General features: G+C 47.7%; 1 long non-coding RNA gene across 1 annotated transcript in view; it reads right to left on the reverse strand.

The window, feature by feature from the left end:
• Positions 1-402: 402 nt before the first annotated feature.
• Positions 403-19,042, reverse strand: part of LOC140426148 (uncharacterized) — a 165,656-nt gene continuing 147,016 nt past the window's right edge. Inside the window, exon 3 of the long non-coding RNA XR_011948137.1 lies at positions 403-2,182. This is a non-coding gene — a long non-coding RNA (uncharacterized lncRNA). The remainder of the gene's footprint in view (positions 2,183-19,042) is intronic.

A 19,042-nucleotide genomic window follows, 5' to 3' on the forward strand; every position in this document is an offset into this window, starting at 1 on the left:
AGTCAATTCAAAGAATGACCTGCAACAAGTATGCAAAGCTGTTCGAAGAGTTACTGGGATTGATAACTGGAGTTGAAGTCAAACTCAAGATCAGGCCAGACAGTGCACCTAAATTCCTTAAGGCATGAACTGTACCATACGTCATCCGGCCAAAAGGGGAAGATGAATGTAGGATGTTTTATTTTCTAATAAGAGACGGGGTCCGGTGGTAGTTTGAAATTGAGTTTATTGCAAAAACTTAGTTTGTACATTTCCAAAATACAAAAAAAAGAAATAAAAGCCCAGCAGGGCATAAGAAAGAGAACACTGGAAAGAGAACAAAGAGAAAGAGAGAGCAAACTTGCACTAAGAGCTTTTTACCTGCACTTTCTGGTACACCAGCCCCCCCCCCCCCTGTCTGCCCCTAATTGGCTCACAAGCTTTGAATTGTGACTTTTGAATGGTGCTCCATCCCATCACTCACAAAGGTATCAAACTTACTGGCTCTGCAAATTTGCAGTCTGGATCCCGAAAGGCTGGAGTAACATTTCACTTTTATCACCTCCAAACTGCAAATGTATAATCTGACCTTGACTCAGAACAATACAATCTTGTATTTCATCCCACAGTTACGATATTTTCAAAACTTAGTTTTAATATTTCTCCACAATTCCCCCTTTGATACTTCCAAAAAAATTTAAGAAAAGAAAATGAATCAATAAAAGCAAGCAAGCGGACGATATCACAGAGGATCACATTACAGATACCTTTGATGGTCCCCTTCATAGAATTTACAGTGCAGAAGGAGGCTATTTGGCCCATCGATTTCGCACCAGCCCTTGGAAAGAGCACCCCACTTAAGCCCATGCCTCCACCCTATCCCAGTAGCCCCACCTAACCTTTTTTTTTGGACACTAAGGGCAATTTATCATGGGCAACCCACCTAACCTGCACATCTTTGGACTGTGACCCAAGCCGGGAATCGAACCTGGGACCCTGGAGCTGTGAATCAATTGTGCTAACCACTGTGCTACCGTGCTGCCAACATCTTAAGGAACAGCCTTCAACACTAGAATGGGCAAGCTGATAAACTGTTACAAACCTTTAGAAATAGAAAGCACGCTTATTAGGCAAGAGGGGATGATGGGTAGTCTTTAGAGGCATAACCATAGCAGGGGTGTTGGATTCAACAATTATAGAGGGGAGTCCTTTAAAATATTAGCGAGAATGATTCTTGAAAATTACTGAATTTGTAGAAATATGAGTAAGTTAGAATTGTTTGAATACTGTCCATGGCTGTCTCAAATGTTACGAATAATGTACAAACAAGTTCTGATATGGAAGATACATGCGACAAGATTAAAACAATATCGTAGCAGAAACCAGACATGACGTAGGGAGTTTGAACGTGGGACAAAAGTCATGGGACAGTTAATTTGTTGCTACAGACAATGAATTTGGAGCCATTGATTAATGTCTAATTACCTAATCGCCTGTTAAGTGACTGACACTTTCATGAACGAATCAAGTGGGTCTCAGCTGAGAATTAGAACCAAAGAAACTAAGTAAGGGGCTTAACCCAGATAAGGATTCCCTTAAGAATGTGATCCGTCTAACTGATTAGCAGAGAAAATTATAGCCGTCGGAGAATAAACATTTCAACAAAGCCCTTTGTTGAAATGGCTTTTAATTTTGTAAATCTGAAGTCACTTTTATCTTGAAGTTTTGTTTCTACTTGTTCAAGGACATTTCGAGAGACACAGAAAAAACATTTTCCAGTTAATTTCATATAAATGTACCAAATGATTTTAAGAAATAAACTTTGCTTGCATTTATTCAACCGGACTGATTTATCTATGAGCGAGAGATAAGATGAATCTTACAAGGGGCTTTGGTTAATTGTTTACAGCAACACTTAATAAGCAAACAACAATATGCTTAAACATGTTGGCAAATAAGAATTGTCCTTTTGAAAGATAGAAGTTTTAATCACGGTGTGCTCATTTAATGTGAGATGCGTGAATGCAAGCGTTCATCCCGTTGGACTTTAACAGCTGCTTGGGTGATTGATGGTCAGTAGCACTTAATAGGGTCCTTCCCACTTAGCATCCAGAGGTTCTTTATGCACTTTTTTCATGTAAACCCAAACTCCAGGGGCGATGTCGTGTCCTTCTTCTGGTGGGTCTCCCCAGGCCGCCAATACCTGTTGTGAAGCAGAACAAATAGCATTTGTTAGATCCTGACAATATTCTAATAAAGCATCACTCATTGAGTTACAATCGGCTTTTCGCAAATCAATGGCTCCTGGCAGGGACATGGGTCTCCCTGTTATTTTTTTTATTTATTATTCCTTTATCAGAGTTACAAAGAAGGAGCTCAGAGTGTGGACAGGGACAAATTCCTAGCCCAGCTCATTGCCTGCTCCAAAAAATAATTCAAATTGAATCCAATTCATAGTCCCCACAAGAGAGACATACCAGATTTAGGCATCACGCTCATCTTAGCCAAAAGGCCGAGAAGCGATGGTACTCCCTGTTATGATTTCAATTGCACTCAGACCCGTAGTTCTGTTAGGAATTGCCCTAATACTGCACAGGACTATTGGTAGTGCCTGGGGACACGGCCTTCCTTCCTGATGATGTATAGCAATTTGTTGTTTCAGAATTCCATTCATTCATTCCACTTGCCCTGACGATTGTGGGTGATGAGGACAATGTAAGTCCCAGGTAATGTTTAGTAATCTATAGATGGCAGACAGCCCCTGTAAAGTGAGTCCCCTGGTCAGAGTCAATGCTGGTTGGAACTCCCCATCGGGGAATGTAATCCTTTTAAAAAATTTTAATTTAAAAAAATGGTTTTGTAAGGCCATGCGAAATACCATTGGGCAGTTTTGAAAACCCTGAGGTAATCGTGCCCAGGTGTACTAGGTAAAGGCGAATCATGGTTGAGCCTCAGGTACCAATGGTACCGACCAAAGCCATTGGCCATATCTATTATTGAAAACCATTTATGTTCCGACGTTAGAGCATTAAAAATGGTGGACGGGTTGGCCACTGTTATAACCTGCCTACTTACCATTGGCCGGGGACTAATAACAATCCCACAATCCTGTGGGAGTATGAGCTTCCCCAATGAGGGGGGCGGAGAAATCATTAGCAGACTCCCTGTATAAATAAAGCTGGCCAGTTTGGAACCAGCATGAAGCAGTGAGCAGCAAGCGAAGTTGCTACTGCTGTTGTTGTATATATATGTTATTGTAAATAAATGTTATTTCTTTGTATCCTTAAAATTCGTGCTGGATTCTTCGTGGCCCTCACAAAACTGACGACGAGGGTTAAAGTGATTTAGCTGTCCACACTGCTGAAGCCACCTCCCTGGATTTTTTCTTGGATACAGATTGGAAGTTGTTTTCTATTATACCATGCCTCTGTACGGACTTTTGGATGTTTTTGATGCTGCGCTGGAAAGTTGGAACCAGTACGCACAACGGATGCGTTACTATTTCAGGGCAAACAATATCACCGAAAACGAGCGCCAGGTGGTCATATTGCTCACCGCATAACACCTGCGGCCCGCATACGTTTGGGGTGATTAGGAGCCTTACGTACCCAGCTGCGCGGACACCAAAACGTTTGATGAACTTGTGAATTTAGTGGGGCAACATTTTAACCCAACCCCGTCCACGATAGTCCAACGTTACCGGTTTAATACCGCTGAGAGGACCCCAGGAGAATCCCATGCCGACTTTCTATCCAGGCTACGCAGGATTGTGGAGTACTGTGACTATGGTGAGACCTTGTCAGAAATGTTACGCGACCATTTGGTTTGCGGTATTAACAATGTGGCCACCCAGAGAAAGTTGTTAGCTGAGCCAACATTGACTTTTCAACAGACCATTCAAATAGTATTGTCCCGAGAGAGCGCAGAATGAGGAGTGCAGGAGCTACAGGGAATGGAGGTGCATGCCTTGGGGCGTAACCCCTTCTGTCCGAAAACATCCCCCCCGCACCCCTGCGGTACCTTGGGCGAGGCGATGACCGGAATGGACGCCAGTGGCCGTCGGACATTCCTCCCCGAAGGGAGCCTTCTCCAGAACCAATGAATGAGGAGCCATGTCCGTGTCAGACTTGTAGGTGCTGACCCCGTCGCGGTCGCCGATCCTGGGGGCGCCAGAGGCACCGTTGTTCTGACCAAAACTGGGACCAGACCAGTACCTTCCATGTGAATGAACCTGCGGCGACTACTCCTGAGGACGTGGAGACGGAGGACGACTGCCTGCAGCTGCATTGTGTGGCAGCTCCCCGTGTGGCCCCCATTAAGGTGACAGTACGGGTCAATGGTCACCCGCTTTAGATGGAGTTGGACACTGGCGCAGCGGTCTCTGTGATCGCCCAGAGGACATTTGACCGCATCAAGTAGGGTATACAGACCCTTACATTAACTAACACACAGGCCAGGTTGGCCACCTTCATGGGGGAACCATTGGACATTGCAGGAACTACGATGACCCCAGTTGTTTATGGACGCCAGGAAGGGCATTTCCCACTTATCGTGGTGCGCGGCCATGGGCACAGCCTGTTGGGTCGGGACTGGTTGCGCCATTTGCGCTTGCAGTGGCAGCACATCCTCCAAACAGTTTCTGGAGGGTTGACTGAGGTGCTAGGACGATACCCAGATGTATTCCAGCCTGGTTTGGGGAAAATAAAAGGGGCCGCAGCCCGTATCCAAGTCGAACCAGGAGCCACGCCGCGCTATTTCCGGGCGCGCCCGGTTCCTTACGCCTTGCTCGAGAAGGTAGAAGGGGAGCTCACTCGTTTGGAGACTTTGGGTATTATCAGGCCTGTCCGTTTCGCTGACTGGGCAACATCAATTGTACCTGTAATGAAGCCAGATGCCACAGTTCGCTTGTGCGGCGACTATAAACTTACAGTGAATACGGCTTCCCGACTCGACCGATATCCAATGCCTCGCATAGAGGATCTCTACGCGAAGCTTGCAGATGGACTCTCGTTCACAAAATTAGATATGAGTCACGCCTACCTACAGTTGGAGCTGGACCCTGCCTCCTGACCATATTTAACGATTAATACACACCGGGGCCTGTATGAATATACACGTTTGCTCTTTGGAGTATCCTCTGCCTGCGCTATTTTTCAACGCGTTATGGAGGGCATTTTGAGAGGTTTACCGCGTGTCGCTGTCTACTCAGATGACGTTTTGATCACAGGGACGTCGGAGCAGGAACATTTGGAAAATCTTAGACGCTTTTCGGAGGCTGGAGTCCGTTTACGTCACACAAAGTGCATCTTTCAGGCGAAGGAAGTAGTCTACCTGGGTTATCGGGGGGATCGCGAAGGTTTGCACCCCGTCGCAGAGAAGGTGCGCGCGATTCAACAGGCCTCCGCCCCGACTGACACTTCGCATCTTTGTTCTTTTCTCGGCCTCGTAAACTATTACGGGAAGTTCCTCCCCAATCTGGCAACTACGCTGGCCCCGTTGCACCTTCTGCTAAAGAAAAATCACACCTGGGTTTGGGGTCAGCCGCAAGAAACCGCTTTCCGGCGGGTAAATCAACAATTGTCGTCATCTGGGTTACTAACCCACTATGATCCTGGAAAGCCTTTGCTCGTCACATGTGATGCATCCCCGTATGGTATTGGGGCCGTCCTGTCCCACAAGATGGAAAACGGTCCCGTGCGGCCGATAGCTTTCGCCTCCCGCACATTGACTGCAGCGGAAAAAAGTACGGGCAGATCGAGAAGGAGGGCCTTGCAGTGGTCTTTGCAGTGAAACGCTTCCACCAGTACATGTATGGCCGCCATTTCACTATTGTGACTGATCATAAGCCTCTGCTGGGACTTTTCAGAGAGGATAAGCCAATACCGTCCATTGCTTCCGCACGGATCCAGCGCTGGGCTTTGTTGCTCGCTGCATACGAGTATTCTCTGGAGCACAAACCAGGAACGCAGATAGCGAATGCCAACGCACTGAGCCGATTGCCTTTATCGACCGGCCCCATGTCGACCCCCACGACCGGTGAGGTGGCTGCAACCCTAAATTTTATGGACACCTTGCCTGTCACGGCATCACAGATCCGTGAGTGGACCCAGATGGAGCCAGTCCTGTCAAAGGTTCGGCACATAGTCCTGTATGGTGGGCAGCATAGACAGCTCCCAGGCGAGTTGCGGGCATTTTCCTCCAAGCTGTCAGAATTCAGCATGGAAGATGGCATCCTCTTGTGGGGGACGCTTGTGATTGTCCCGAAAAAAGGACAGGAGCTGATACTAAGAGACTTGGACAATGGGCATCCAGGTGTGACCAAAATTAAAATGTTGGCCGGGAGTTATGTTTGGTGGCCAGGCCTCGACACCGACATTGAGAAGGTGGCCCAAAACTGCTCCATTTGCCAGGAGCATCAGAAGCTTCCACCGGCCGCACCCCTACATCACTGGGAATGGCCAGGACGGCCCTGGGTGCGCTTGCATGCAGATTTTGCCATCCCTTTTCAAGGATCCATGTTCCTTCTATTAATCAACGCCCAGTCTAAATGGCTAGAGGTGCATAAGATGCTAGGCACAACAATTGAGAAGGTGCGTTTGTCTTTTATACGCATGGCCTCCCCGAGGTGCTGGTCACGGATAACGGCATTCCATTCACAAGTGAGGAGTTTGCGAGGTTCATGAAGATGAACGACATACGCCATATCCGCACTGCCCCTTACCACCCGGCTTCAAATGGGTTGGCGGAGCGCGCAGTGCAGACATTCAAATGAGGCCTAAAGAAGCAGTCTTCCGGGTCAATGGACACGAGACCGGCTCGCTTTTTGTTTCTGTATAGGACCACCCCCCCCATGCGGTGACTAGGGTAGCTCCCGCAGAACTCCTAATGGGCCGGAGACTTCGCACCCGCCTTAGCATGGTTTTCCCGGACATTGGCACAAAAGTACGCCGCACACAAGAACGGCAGGGACATGGTTTTTCTCGGCATTGGCCGATTCGGCAGTTTGCGCCCGGTGACCTAGTGTTCGTTCGGAATTTTGCTGGTGGTGCCCAGTGGGTCCCTGGCGTAAACTTTCACCAAACGGGCCCTATAACTTACCAGGTGCAAGCCCAGGGTCGTCTCCAGCGCAAACATGTAGACCACGTTCGGTCCAGAAGACTATCCCTTCCAAAGGTTCCCCACCCCCGGAGCTCTTTGCTACAGCCACAGAGACCAGAGACAATGGAAAGTAGTCCTCACAATCTTCCTCTGGTGCCTCACTCAAAGTCTGCGCAGGTCGTTACAGAACCGCGCGGAGATAGAGACGCCGAGATGACGGAGGTAGCAGACTCTGACTCCGAGGTGGAGACACAGGACGCATCAGAGGGGGAATCCTCGGGCCCACGGGCCATAGATGTACAACCGTTACGCCGTTCATCACGGAAGCGCCGGTCTTCGTCTCGTTACACGCCGCCCGATCCAGCACCTCGTGCAAATGGTGTCCGGCCTGCGGCAAAACGAGTCCGACGCCCTCCTTCGCCAGGGTCTTCGGTGGATTCCTTGGACTTTGGGGGGGGGGGGTGTTATAACCTGCCTGCTTGCCATTGGTTGGGGACTAATGACAATCCCACAATCCTGTGGGAGTATGATCTTCCCCAATGAGGTGGGGCGGGCGGAGAAATCATTAGCAGACTCCCTGTATAAATAAAGCTGGCCAGTTTGGAACCAGCAGGAAGAAGTGAGCAGCAAGGGAAGTTGCTGCTGCTGTTGTATATATATATGTTATTGTAAATAAATGTTATGTATCCTTAAAACTCATGCTGGATTCTTCGTGGCCCTCACAAAAGCCACTAAAGGTGCCCTTTGATCAATACACTGGTTGGCCTTCCTGTAATTGACGGTCAGACGTCAAGTCCCGTTTGGTTTCGTACTGGCCATACGGGGCTGTAAGAGGAACTGTATTTTTACCAGCACACCATGGTCCTCTAGTTGTTGAATGACTGGTAAAATGCCAGCAATGGGAAGTTGGGCTGATTGTTTGGTGCATGGTGGGGCAATCCCAGTAAACAATGTCGGTTCCATCTGAAGTAGGCCGCAATCATTCTTATCCTTGGTCCATATTGGGTGTTCTTCCAACTTCTTCTTCTTCAGGCTTCTGATAGGCCATGTTACCTGGCCGTCTTCAAAATGCAATGAGGAATTCAATTAAGTCAGGATATCCATGCCCAGAAGGACTTGGTGTGGTCAAGTCATGTGGGCCAAGTCCAATGAGTATAGGTTAAGCTCTTCTGATTACCAAAACCTGGCCCCCAGCCCCGTGGGCAATTTGTATCTTGTCATCTCGAGGTAAAGACGTTTTGTATTGTAGGGGCAAACATGTTGATTTGGCCCCTGTATCCAGGAGACAGTCAATATCTTGATCACCCACCTTCATAGTGATATACAATCCATCTCCTCGCTGTTGGATCACTGCCAGGAGAGGTGCTGGGTAATCGAGGGCGGGTTCCCCTAGTCTTTTGCAACCTCCAGCAATTCCTTCTGTTGCCGTGGTGTAAGCTGCTTGAATCTTTGCACCAGGTCGTTGCCACCAGAGGATGTGCCTGGTTTGTGTGTTGGGCTGTTTCCCTGTCAGCTAGTGGCCTTCTTTTCTGCAGTGATAACACTTTCCAGGTCGTTTTCTTGGGTGTTGGTTGTGCTAGGATCCTTGGGTTTCCATCCTGCCTGCATGGTTCGGAGATTAGCTCCCATATCCTGGTCTAATTGTTTACACCGATCCACTAACACTGCAAAGATTGTTTCTCGGGCCTCCCACCCGGGCAGAGTGGTTATTTATGGCCTGACCACTCATTGGCAGTTTTCTCTTCTGTTATATATTTGTTGTTCCTGCAAAGAGAAAAGGAAGTAGAGGTACCACATTTTAAGTTCATAGAAACATAGTGCAGGGTTTATTAAGAGACATTACTACAGGGTAAGGTGATGAACTCCCCAATAACCCACAAACAGCTGTGCTGATGTCACTGTGGATCACGTGACATTTCACCAACAAGAAGTGTTACTCGCTTACACAACGTGATAATGGGACTCAATTTATATCAAAGTATTTTGAAGATTACTTGAAGGGGATTGATATTCAAGAAACCAAATCTGCTCCCTATCCCCCTGCAACCAACGGGTTGGCCGAACGGTTTGTGCAATCACTCAAACATACAGTAAAGGCATCGAGAGATCAAGGCTCGTTACCAAGAAGTGCTAACAACTTTTTAATGTCGTATAGAAATTCCGCACATGCAACAACGCAAAGCTCACCAGCAATGCTACTCTTCAAGAGGACGTTGAAAATACAATTCGGCCACTTGATATCTCCAGATACTTTGGTAATTGTTTGACGACAACAACAAGCACAAAGTGGTCGGAGAGAAAAATCCAAAGAATAGAGTCTTCGACCGTGGAGAACGAGTATTAGCTAGGAACAATACGAGTGAAAAATGGACCAGCAGCCTAGCAAAGACAGGTCCAGGCGGATGATGAAAGAGTTTGGCGACATCACGCTGACCAATTACTAGCTTCATGAAGTGAACTGAGTCTTCACGAGAAGTATTTACGTCAGAATATATGGGCAGTGATATGTCAGAACTGAGATCTACTATAGAGAAAATTCCCGAATCTATCACAGAATCTTCAGTATCAACAAAGTCAGATACTGAGTTAGTTTCTCAAGAAGTGCCACCAACAAGTGAACAGAAAGTCACTTCCGTGATCTCGAAAAGCCAAATTCCTGAACATCGAATATTACCTAAAAGGGACAGACGTCCTCCAAAGAGACTGTCTTACTAATGCATATATGCATAAATAACATCATGGTGTAATGTAAAGAATATTCAGTTGGGTCTGTTACTAAAGTGTTTAAAAGAAACGTCATTGGCGCTAACAGAGCAGAGGAGGAGAGATGTTATGTATTTAAGTAAAACTCCTGCTGGCAAAACGTCACATGATTGTAGTTACGTCAGCGGGGTGATTACGCAGGCTCTTTGGGGAGTTCACCATCTTGCCCTGTTGGAGCAACAGCTCTCAATAAACCTTGCACTATGATTTTCGAACTTTAGAGCATGGCACCTCCATTTCTTTTCTCTTTCCGGCAAACAACAAAAATATAACACATTTGTACAGAACTCCTTTGTGTGCTGAAATGTGAGTGTCCCTTTAAGAAAGGTTTTTGTCTTATCACATGGCTTCTATGTTCTATGTTCAGTGATGTCATTTTGTGGGTGGAGCTGGGCAGTGGCTGTGTGAGCTGTTTTTGGTTTTGCTTTCAGTTTTTGACTGCTGTGGACTACAGACAAGAAGAAAGAAGTGTTTTGGCCTGTATCTCTCTATTTTCATTTTAAATATCTGTTCCAGAAGTAAACAGGTTGTGACTACTTGTTTTGATAACCTAAAAGATATATTCAGGGAAAGCCAGTCTCATTCAAGTGAGAATACAGCGGGCTGGGCCATGCCCTTGAAAAGGGGTTTTGGGGATTTTGTTTTAGAATTGGAACAGTTAAGGGAGAATTCATTAAGTGTTATACATAGATTACATAGAGAAACTGTAGCTGGGTGGTGTCTTTATGTTTGTAATTGATAAAAAAATTCTTGCTGTGTGTTTATATAAATGTTAACTAAGTTCTTCGAATAAAGCTTCTTTTGATTAAAGTGTCTGGGAAGACTGATGAATCACACCTGAAGGGGAGGCTCTTGTGCTCATCTTAGCTAAATTCAACATAATGGTTGTAGTTCAGGTGGACTCCATAATGCACTTTGGAGTTTCTAAACCCTGGCCCGTAACAGTGCTACTTGAACAAAGGTGAAAAATAGATGGTGAAATAACAGCCACGCAATTTCTTACAAATTGTCTAATCTATAGCACATTTTCATCTGCCGAATATACTAATATAATCTGCGGACCACAAGTGAGGCTCAGGAATCTGATTTCAGATCCAGCGGTGGATATCGTTTTGGGTTGTTTCTGAGAGATATGAAATGGTGCAGCTTCAATGTCTTTAAGGCTACCTGCAAATATTGACATATTTATTTTCCAAAACAGTGTCTGCTGTCCAGAGGAATAAAGTGCTATTATTGTAGAATGCAATAATCAAAATAAATTGTGAAATAAATCAGTGAATGCAGAGTCAAATGATAGGCAGAAAAAGAAAACTGATTATTTTTGGATTTAGAATCTCCATGTATGATTTTGGGATTCTGGGGAATCTATGGCCTGTTCCACATATATTCCGGCATTTAGTTAAAAGCGTAGTACAGTTTCTTTCTTTAAAAATATTTTTATTGAGATTTCAACAATATTTTACAAAGTTTACAAAAAGACCAGACATTAACATATCATAGCAGGAATAGCCCCTTCCCCCCACACCGATATCAACTAACCCCCCCGCCCCGGCTCAACCCCATAACTGTTTAAGTGTTTTGTTGGTGTTGCATTCTTTACTACATAGTTTCAAGATTTTAGTTATTTATATGTGTTGTCTCCACCAAAAGGGACGGGGGAGGGAGACGTTACATGTGGGGTATCTCGCCTCTTTCCCTGTCCATCCCCTTGGCTGTACAATGGCTCGGCTGCCGGTTTTATTTACACGTTTCCGTCTGGGTCAAGGGGGGGGGGGCAGGGGGGTTGAGGAGGGGGGGGGGTGATAACCACCCCTCCCCATACAGGGTTAGTTCAGCATGTGCTTGCCCCTGTTCTGACCTGGGACCATTTGACCTTGCTGTTGGATCCATTCTCTGTAGTCTTGCTCTTGGCTCCCTGTTGTCTGCCCCAGCTACTTCCGTTTCCCCCCCCCCTCCTTCCGTCCCTCCCCCCCGTCTATTGGCAGTTGGCTGCAAACAGGTCCTGGAACAAGTCGGTGAACGACTTCCACATTTTGTGGAAGCCCTCTTCCGTCCCCCAGATGGCGAATTAGATTTTCTCCGGGTGGAGGAATTCCGACAGGTCGGCCAGCCAGTCTGCAGTGTGGTTCCGTTTCTGGCATCTGCTTGGTTCTGCCATTTGTTGCTAGTTATTTCAGAACTGCACTAAGCGTTTTCCCCTCATAATGGCCATACCATTTTGATATAGCGGAACTATTTCGTTCCTTGAAAGTTTCAAACCATTGATAACCAACTAGTGTGGCTGAGTTCAAAACCAGGAACATTCACAGCAATATCACAGATATGAATAACCTGTGTATTGATCTGCGTGCCTAATGGACTTAGGTAGAGCTTATCTGTAATGGTGTTGCTGACGGTGCATTAATGATTGATTTGCAGTCAGGCTATTATTGAATTACCCGGTTTTGAAATTCATAGTGTTGCTGAATTGATGTTTAGTACAGCATGCAATCGCAAAGACTGGAATTGTGATGCTTACACACCATTTACGATGTCTGAGTATTAACAATAAACTCAGCCAAGCATTATTACAGGCGGCAGTTTGGCCCCCTTCTTTTCACTTTAACAAGTACGAATACCACAATATTCCTAAATCAGGCCACGACTTGAACATTATTTCATCTGAGGAAGTTGACGGGGCATCACGATCACACTGCTAGGCCTGGTATGAGAAAAGCGCTTGTTATTTAACAGGGCAGGGATATTCCTTTAGATAAACTGCACGTTTATCTATCAAAAGGATTGAGAGTCTGGGGTCTATAGCTTGAATGAACTTCTAGCGATTACGCTACAATTGATCTACAAATCCTCAAATAATTTAATAATACCATTTTAATTCGGCACTGCATTAATATTGGTTAATGTTTCAACATACTTAGACTGTGGCGTAGTACGATCCACATTTAGTACCAATCATTTAAAAAAAAAAAATTTAGTGCACCCAATTCATTTTTCCAATTAAGAGGCAATTTAGCATGGCCAATCCACCTAGCCTGCACATCTTTGGGTTGTGGGGGCGAAACCCACGCAAACACGGGGAGAATGTGCAAACTCCACACGGATGGTGACCCAGAGCCGGGATCGAACCTGGGACCTCGGCGCCGTGAGGCAGCAGGGCTAACCCACTGCGCCACCGTGCTGCCCCATTTAGTACCAATCATGAAATCGTTCCATGCATTAGGAGGTACCACTGCCTGTCAATTCTCCAACCCTGGGCTTCCGGGTGCGGCGATGACCAGCTGAGTCGCACGTTTCGGCAGCTCCCTGTGAAACGGACTTTTGGGCTCTTGATAGGAGCCCCAACGGCAATTTTAACGGCTGAAAACACCGTGCGGTAAACCAGAAGGGTGTTCCCCCTGGACACGGATGGAAAAAGGAGAGGAAAGTGGCCGGATTGCAGCGGATCCTTTGGAACAACGGCAAGGAAGGCAAGCAGAAACCAAGATGGCGTCGGAAGGTGGCAGTTTCATATGGGGCCCTGAACAACAAGAGTTTTTGAAACGCTGCGTGGAGGAGATAAAAAAGGAAATGAAGAAAGAGTTGTTGGCCCCGATATTACAGGCGATTGAAGGGCTGAAAGAGGAACAAAAGACCCAGGAGCAGGAGCTTCGGGTCGTGAAGGCGAAAGCAGCAGAGAATGAAAACGATATACAGGGCCTGGTGGTGAAGTCGGAGATACAGGAGGCACACCAGAAACGATCTGTGGAGAGGTTGGAGGCACTGGAAAATAACGCAAGGAGGAACAACTTGAGGATTCTTGGCCTTCCTGAAGGTGTGGAGGGGGCGGACGTCGGGGCATATGTGAGCACGATGCTGCACTCGTTAATGGGAGTGGAGGCCCCGACGGGTCCGTTGGAGGTGGAGGGAGCATACCGAGTTATGGTGTGAGGATCGAGAGCAGGAGAAGCTCCCAGAGCCATAGTGGTGAGATTTCTCCGTTTTAAGGATAGAGAAATGGTCCTTAGATGGGCGAAGAAAACTCGGTGTAGTAAATGGGAGAACGCGGTGATCCGCGTCTATCAAGATTGGAGTGCGGAGGTGGCGAGAAGGAGGGCGAGCTTTAATCGGGCCAAAGCGGTACTTCACAAAAAAAAGATAAAGTTTGGAATGCTGCAACCGGCAAGACTGTGGGTCACATATCAAGGGAGGCACCACTACTTTGGGACGGCGGATGAAGCGTGGACTTTTATTGTAGAAGAAAAATTGGAATGATTGGACTACGAAAATGAACGTTTGGACAAAGTGGTGGGACGAGTGGGGGGGGGGGGCGAAGAGGGATTGTATGATTAATCCTGCGGTATGGTAACTTTTCTTTCTCCCACAGGTGGTGATGGGGGGAGGTGGGGAGGGAGAGGAGATGGGGCGTTGGCCATGGGAGGCGGGGCCGAGGGAGAGGCGCGGGCTTGGTTCCCGCGCTATGATAATTATGGCGGGAATAGAGAAGCAGGAAGGAGGGGGCGCCGCACGGGGCGAGCCGTGATCACGGGGGGAAGCCGAGGTCAGCCAGAGTTTGCTGACTTCTGGGAGCAACATGGGGGGAGTAATTACGCTAGCGGGGGGTCTAGCGGGGGGGGGAGGGGGGAATTACTGGGTTGCTGCTGCTGGGGAAAGGGGGGAGTGGGTACGGGAAAGGATGGGCGGGGGGGCACCGTCTGGGAGGAATACAGCTGCGTGGGAACTGGGCGAGAAGCTGGAAAAAGATGATGGCTAACCGGCAAGGGGGGGGGGGGGGTGGGAAGCCCCCCAACTCGGCTGATCACGTGGAACGTGAGGGGGCTTAACGGGCCGATAAAGAGGGCACGAGTACTCGCACACCTTAAGAAACTTAAAGCAGATGTGGCCATGTTACAGGAAACGCACCTGAAACTGATAGATCAGGTTAGGTTGCGCAAAGGATGGGTAGGGCAGGTGTTCCATTCGGGGCTGGATGCGAAAAACAGGGGGGTGGCTATATTAGTGGGGAAGCGGGTAATGTTCGAGGCAAAGACTATAGTGGCGGATAACGGGGGCAGATACGTGATGGTGAGTGGCAAATTACAGGGAGAGATGGTGGTGTTGGTAAACGTGTATGCCCCGAATTGGGACGATGCCAATTTTATGAGGCGAATGGTAGGACGCATCCCAGACCTAGAGACCGGAAAGCTGATAATGGGGGGAGACTTTAACACGGTGTTGGAACCAAGGCTGGATAGGTCGAAGTCCAGGACTGGTAGGAGGCTGGCAGCAGCCAAGGTGCTTAAGGATTTTATGGAGCAGATGGGAGGGGTGGACCCGTGGAGATTCAGTAGACCTAGGAGTAAGGAGTTCTCGTTTTTCTCCTATGTCCATAAAGTCTATTCACGCATAGACTTTTTTGTGTTGGGTAGGGCATTGATCCCGAGGGTGAGGGGAATGGAATATACGGCTATAGCCATTTCGGATCATGCCCCACACTGGGTAGACTTGGAGATAGGGGAGGAAACAAGAGGGCGTCCACCCTGGAGAATGGACATGGGACTAATGGCGGATGAGGGGGTGTGCTTAAGGGTGAGGGGATGCATTGAAAAGTACTTGGAACTCAATGACAATGGGGAGGTTCAGGTGGGAGTGGTCTGGGAGGCGTTGAAGGCGGTGGTTAGGGGGGAGCTGATATCAATAAGGACACATAAAGGGAAGCAGGAGAGTAAGGAACGGGAGCGGTTGTTGCAAGAACTTTTGAGGGTGGACAGACAGTATGCGGAAGCACCGGAGGAGGGACTGTATAGGGAAAGGCAAAGGCTGCATGTGGAATTTGACTTGCTGACCACAGGCACTGCAGAGGCACAATGGAGGAAGGCGCAGGGTGTACAGTATGAATATGGAGAGAAGGCGAGCAGATTGCTGGCACACCAATTGAGGAAAAGGGGAGCAGCGAGGGAAATAGGGGGGGTGAGAGACGAAGATGGAGAGACGGAGCGGGGAGCGGAGAGAGTGAATGAAGTGTTTAAGACATTTTATAAAAAATTGTATGAAGCTCAACCCCCGGATGGGAGGGAGAGAATGATGGAGTTTTTGGATCGGCTGGAAATTCCCAAGGTGGAAGAGCAGGAAAGGATGGGATTGGGAGCACAGATCGAGGTAGAAGAAGTGGTGAAAGGAATTAGGAACATGCAGACGGGAAAGGCCCCGGGACCGGACGGATTCCCAGTTGAATTTTACAGAAAATATTTGGACTTGCTCGCCCCGCTACTGACGAGGACCTTCAACGAGGCAAAGGAAAGGGGACAACTGCCCCCGACTATGTCAGAAGCAACGATATCGCTTCTTTTAAAGAAGGAAAAGGATCCGCTACAATGCGGGTCCTACAGACCAATCTCCCTCCTCAATGTAGATGCCAAGGTCTTGGCCAAGGTAATGGCAATGAGAATAGAGGAATGTGTCCCGGGGGTGGTTCATGAGGACCAAACTGGGTTTGTGAAGGGGAGACAGCTGAACACGAACATACGGAGGTTGTTCGGGGTAATGATGATGGCCCCACCAGAGGGTGAAACGGAGATAGTAGTGGCGATGGATGCCGAGAAAGCATTTGATAGAGTGGAGTGGGATTATCTGTGGGAGGTGTTGAGGAGATTTGGGTTCGGAGAGGGGTATGTTAGATGGGTGCAGCTGTTGTATAGGGCCCCAGTGGCGAGTGTGGTCACGAATGGACGGGGATCGGCATATTTTCGGCTCCATAGAGGGACAAGGCAGGGATGTCCTCTGTCCCCATTACTGTTTGCACTGGCGATTGAGCCCCTGGCGATAGCGCTGAGAGGTTCCAAGGGATGGAGGGGAATACTTAGGGGAGGAGAAGAACACCGGGTATCTTTATATGCGGATGATCTGCTACTATATGTGGCGGATCCAGCGGAGGGGATGCCAGAAATAATGCGGATACTTGGGGAGTTTGGGGATTTTTCAGGGTATAAATTGAACATGGGGAAGAGTGAGCTGTTTGTGGTGCATCCAGGGGAGCAGAGTAGAGAAATAGAAGACCTACCGTTGAGGAAGGTAACAAGAGACTTTCGTTACCTGGGGATCCAGATAGCTAAGAATTGGGGCACATTGCACAGGCTAAATTTGACGCGGTTGGTGGAACAGATGGAGGAAGATTTCAAGAGATGGGATATGGTAGCATTGTCAATGGCAGGGAGGGTGCAGGCGGTTAAAATGGTGGTCCTCCCGAGATTCCTCTTTGTGTTTCAGTGTCTCCCGGTGGTGATCACGAAGGCTTTTTTCAAAAGGATAGAAAAGAGTATCATGGGTTTTGTTTGGGCCGGGAAGACTCCGAGAGTGAGGAAGGGATTCTTACAACATAGTAGGGATAGGGGGGGGCTGGCACTACCGAGCCTAAGTGAGTATTATTGGGCCGCTAATATTTCAATGGTGAGTAAGTGGATGGGAGAGGAGGAAGGAGCGGCGTGGAAGAGATTAGAGAGGGCGTCCTGTAGGGGGACCAGCCTGCAGGCTATGGTGACAGCCCCATTGCCGTTCTCACCAAGGAACTATACCACGAGTCCGGTGGTGGTAGCTACACTGAAGATTTGGGGACAGTGGAGACGACTTAGGGGAAAGACCGGAGCACTGGGGGGGTCCCCGATAAGAAACAACCATAGGTTTGCCCCGGGGGGAATGGATGGGGGATATGGAATGTGGCAAAGAGCAGGTATAACGCAATTGAAAGATCTATTTGTGGATGGGACGTTTGCGAGTCTGGGAGCGCTGACCGAGAAATATGGGTTGCCCCAAGGGAATGCATTCAGGTACATGCAATTGAGGGCTTTTGCGAGGCAACAGGTGAGGGAATTCCCGCAGCTCCCGACACAAGAGGTGCAGGACAGAGTCATCTCAAAGAAATGGGTGGGGGACGGTAAGGTGTCGGATATATATAGGGAAATGAGAGACGAAGGGGAGACTATGATGGACGAACTAAAAGGGAAATGGGAAGAAGAGCTAGGGGAGGAGATTGAGGAGGGGATGTGGGCAGATGCCCTAAACAGGGTAAACTCGTCGTCCTCGTGCGCCAGGCTAAGCCTGATTCAGTTTAAGGTATTACACAGGGCACATATGACTGGAACACGGCTCAGTAAATTTTTTGGGGTGGAGGATAGGTGTGCGAGGTGCTCGAGAAGCCCAGCGAATCATACCCATATGTTTTGGTCATGCCCGGCACTACAGGGGTTTTGGATGGGGGTGACAAAGGTGCTTTCGAAAGTAGTAGGAGTCCGGGTCGAACCAAGCTGGGGGTTGGCTATATTTGGGGTTGCACAAGAGCCGGGAGTGCAGGAGGCGAAAGAGGCCGATGTTTTGGCCTTTGCGTAGTTGGCCTAGTAGCCCGGCGCAGAATATTGCTAATGTGGAAAGAAGCCAAGCCCCCGGGGGTGGAGACCTGGATAAATGATATGGCGGGGTTCATAAAGTTAGAGCGGATTAAGTTCGTCCTAAGGGGGTCGGCTCAAGGGTTTACTAGGCGGTGGCAACCGTTCGTCGAATATCTTGCGGAAAGATAGATAGGGGAGAACAAAGAAGGCAGCAGCAGCGGCCCAGGACTTGGGGGGGGGGGAGGGATGGGGGGGGGGATGGGGGGGGGGGGTGGCCTGAGATAAGGCAGTTGCCAATTAGGGCGAGTTTTTATTTTTTGTTATTTAATATTTATTTATTTGTTGTTGTTTTTGTTTAAATTTAAAAAGGTCATTATTATCTGTATTGTTACAATGTTGTGTAAAGGATGCACAATGTACTGTGTTGGTTGACCAAAAATTTTCAATAAAATATTATTTAAAAAAAAAAAAAAAAAAAATTCTCCAACCCTAAAATTATAGAATTTACAGCACAGGTGACCATTAAGCCCCTTTACAAGAACGGAGATAACTAATTTAATCCCATTTTTTCTCTTCTTTGTTTGAAATACTTAACAATTCATCACAAAACGTCTGGGACATCATTCTCTGGATTTCAAATCTTTCCTCACGTGATGTCAAATTGCAAAATGTAGTCGAGGCCTGTTTTTACAAGTTTCCCCTCTGGGATTTGGAATAGACTGGTGTTTACCATCAGCTGTGTCCTTAGCATTCTGTTCTTGATTGTGCTGAAGGCTGTGCTTCGCAACAGCTAAAATGTGGAGAAGTCGTCTAATTTACTCTGTCGTATTTGGCAGTATTTGTAT

Source organism: Scyliorhinus torazame, chromosome 7 (assembly GCF_047496885.1).
Source record: "Scyliorhinus torazame isolate Kashiwa2021f chromosome 7, sScyTor2.1, whole genome shotgun sequence".
NCBI lineage: Eukaryota > Metazoa > Chordata > Chondrichthyes > Carcharhiniformes > Scyliorhinidae > Scyliorhinus > Scyliorhinus torazame.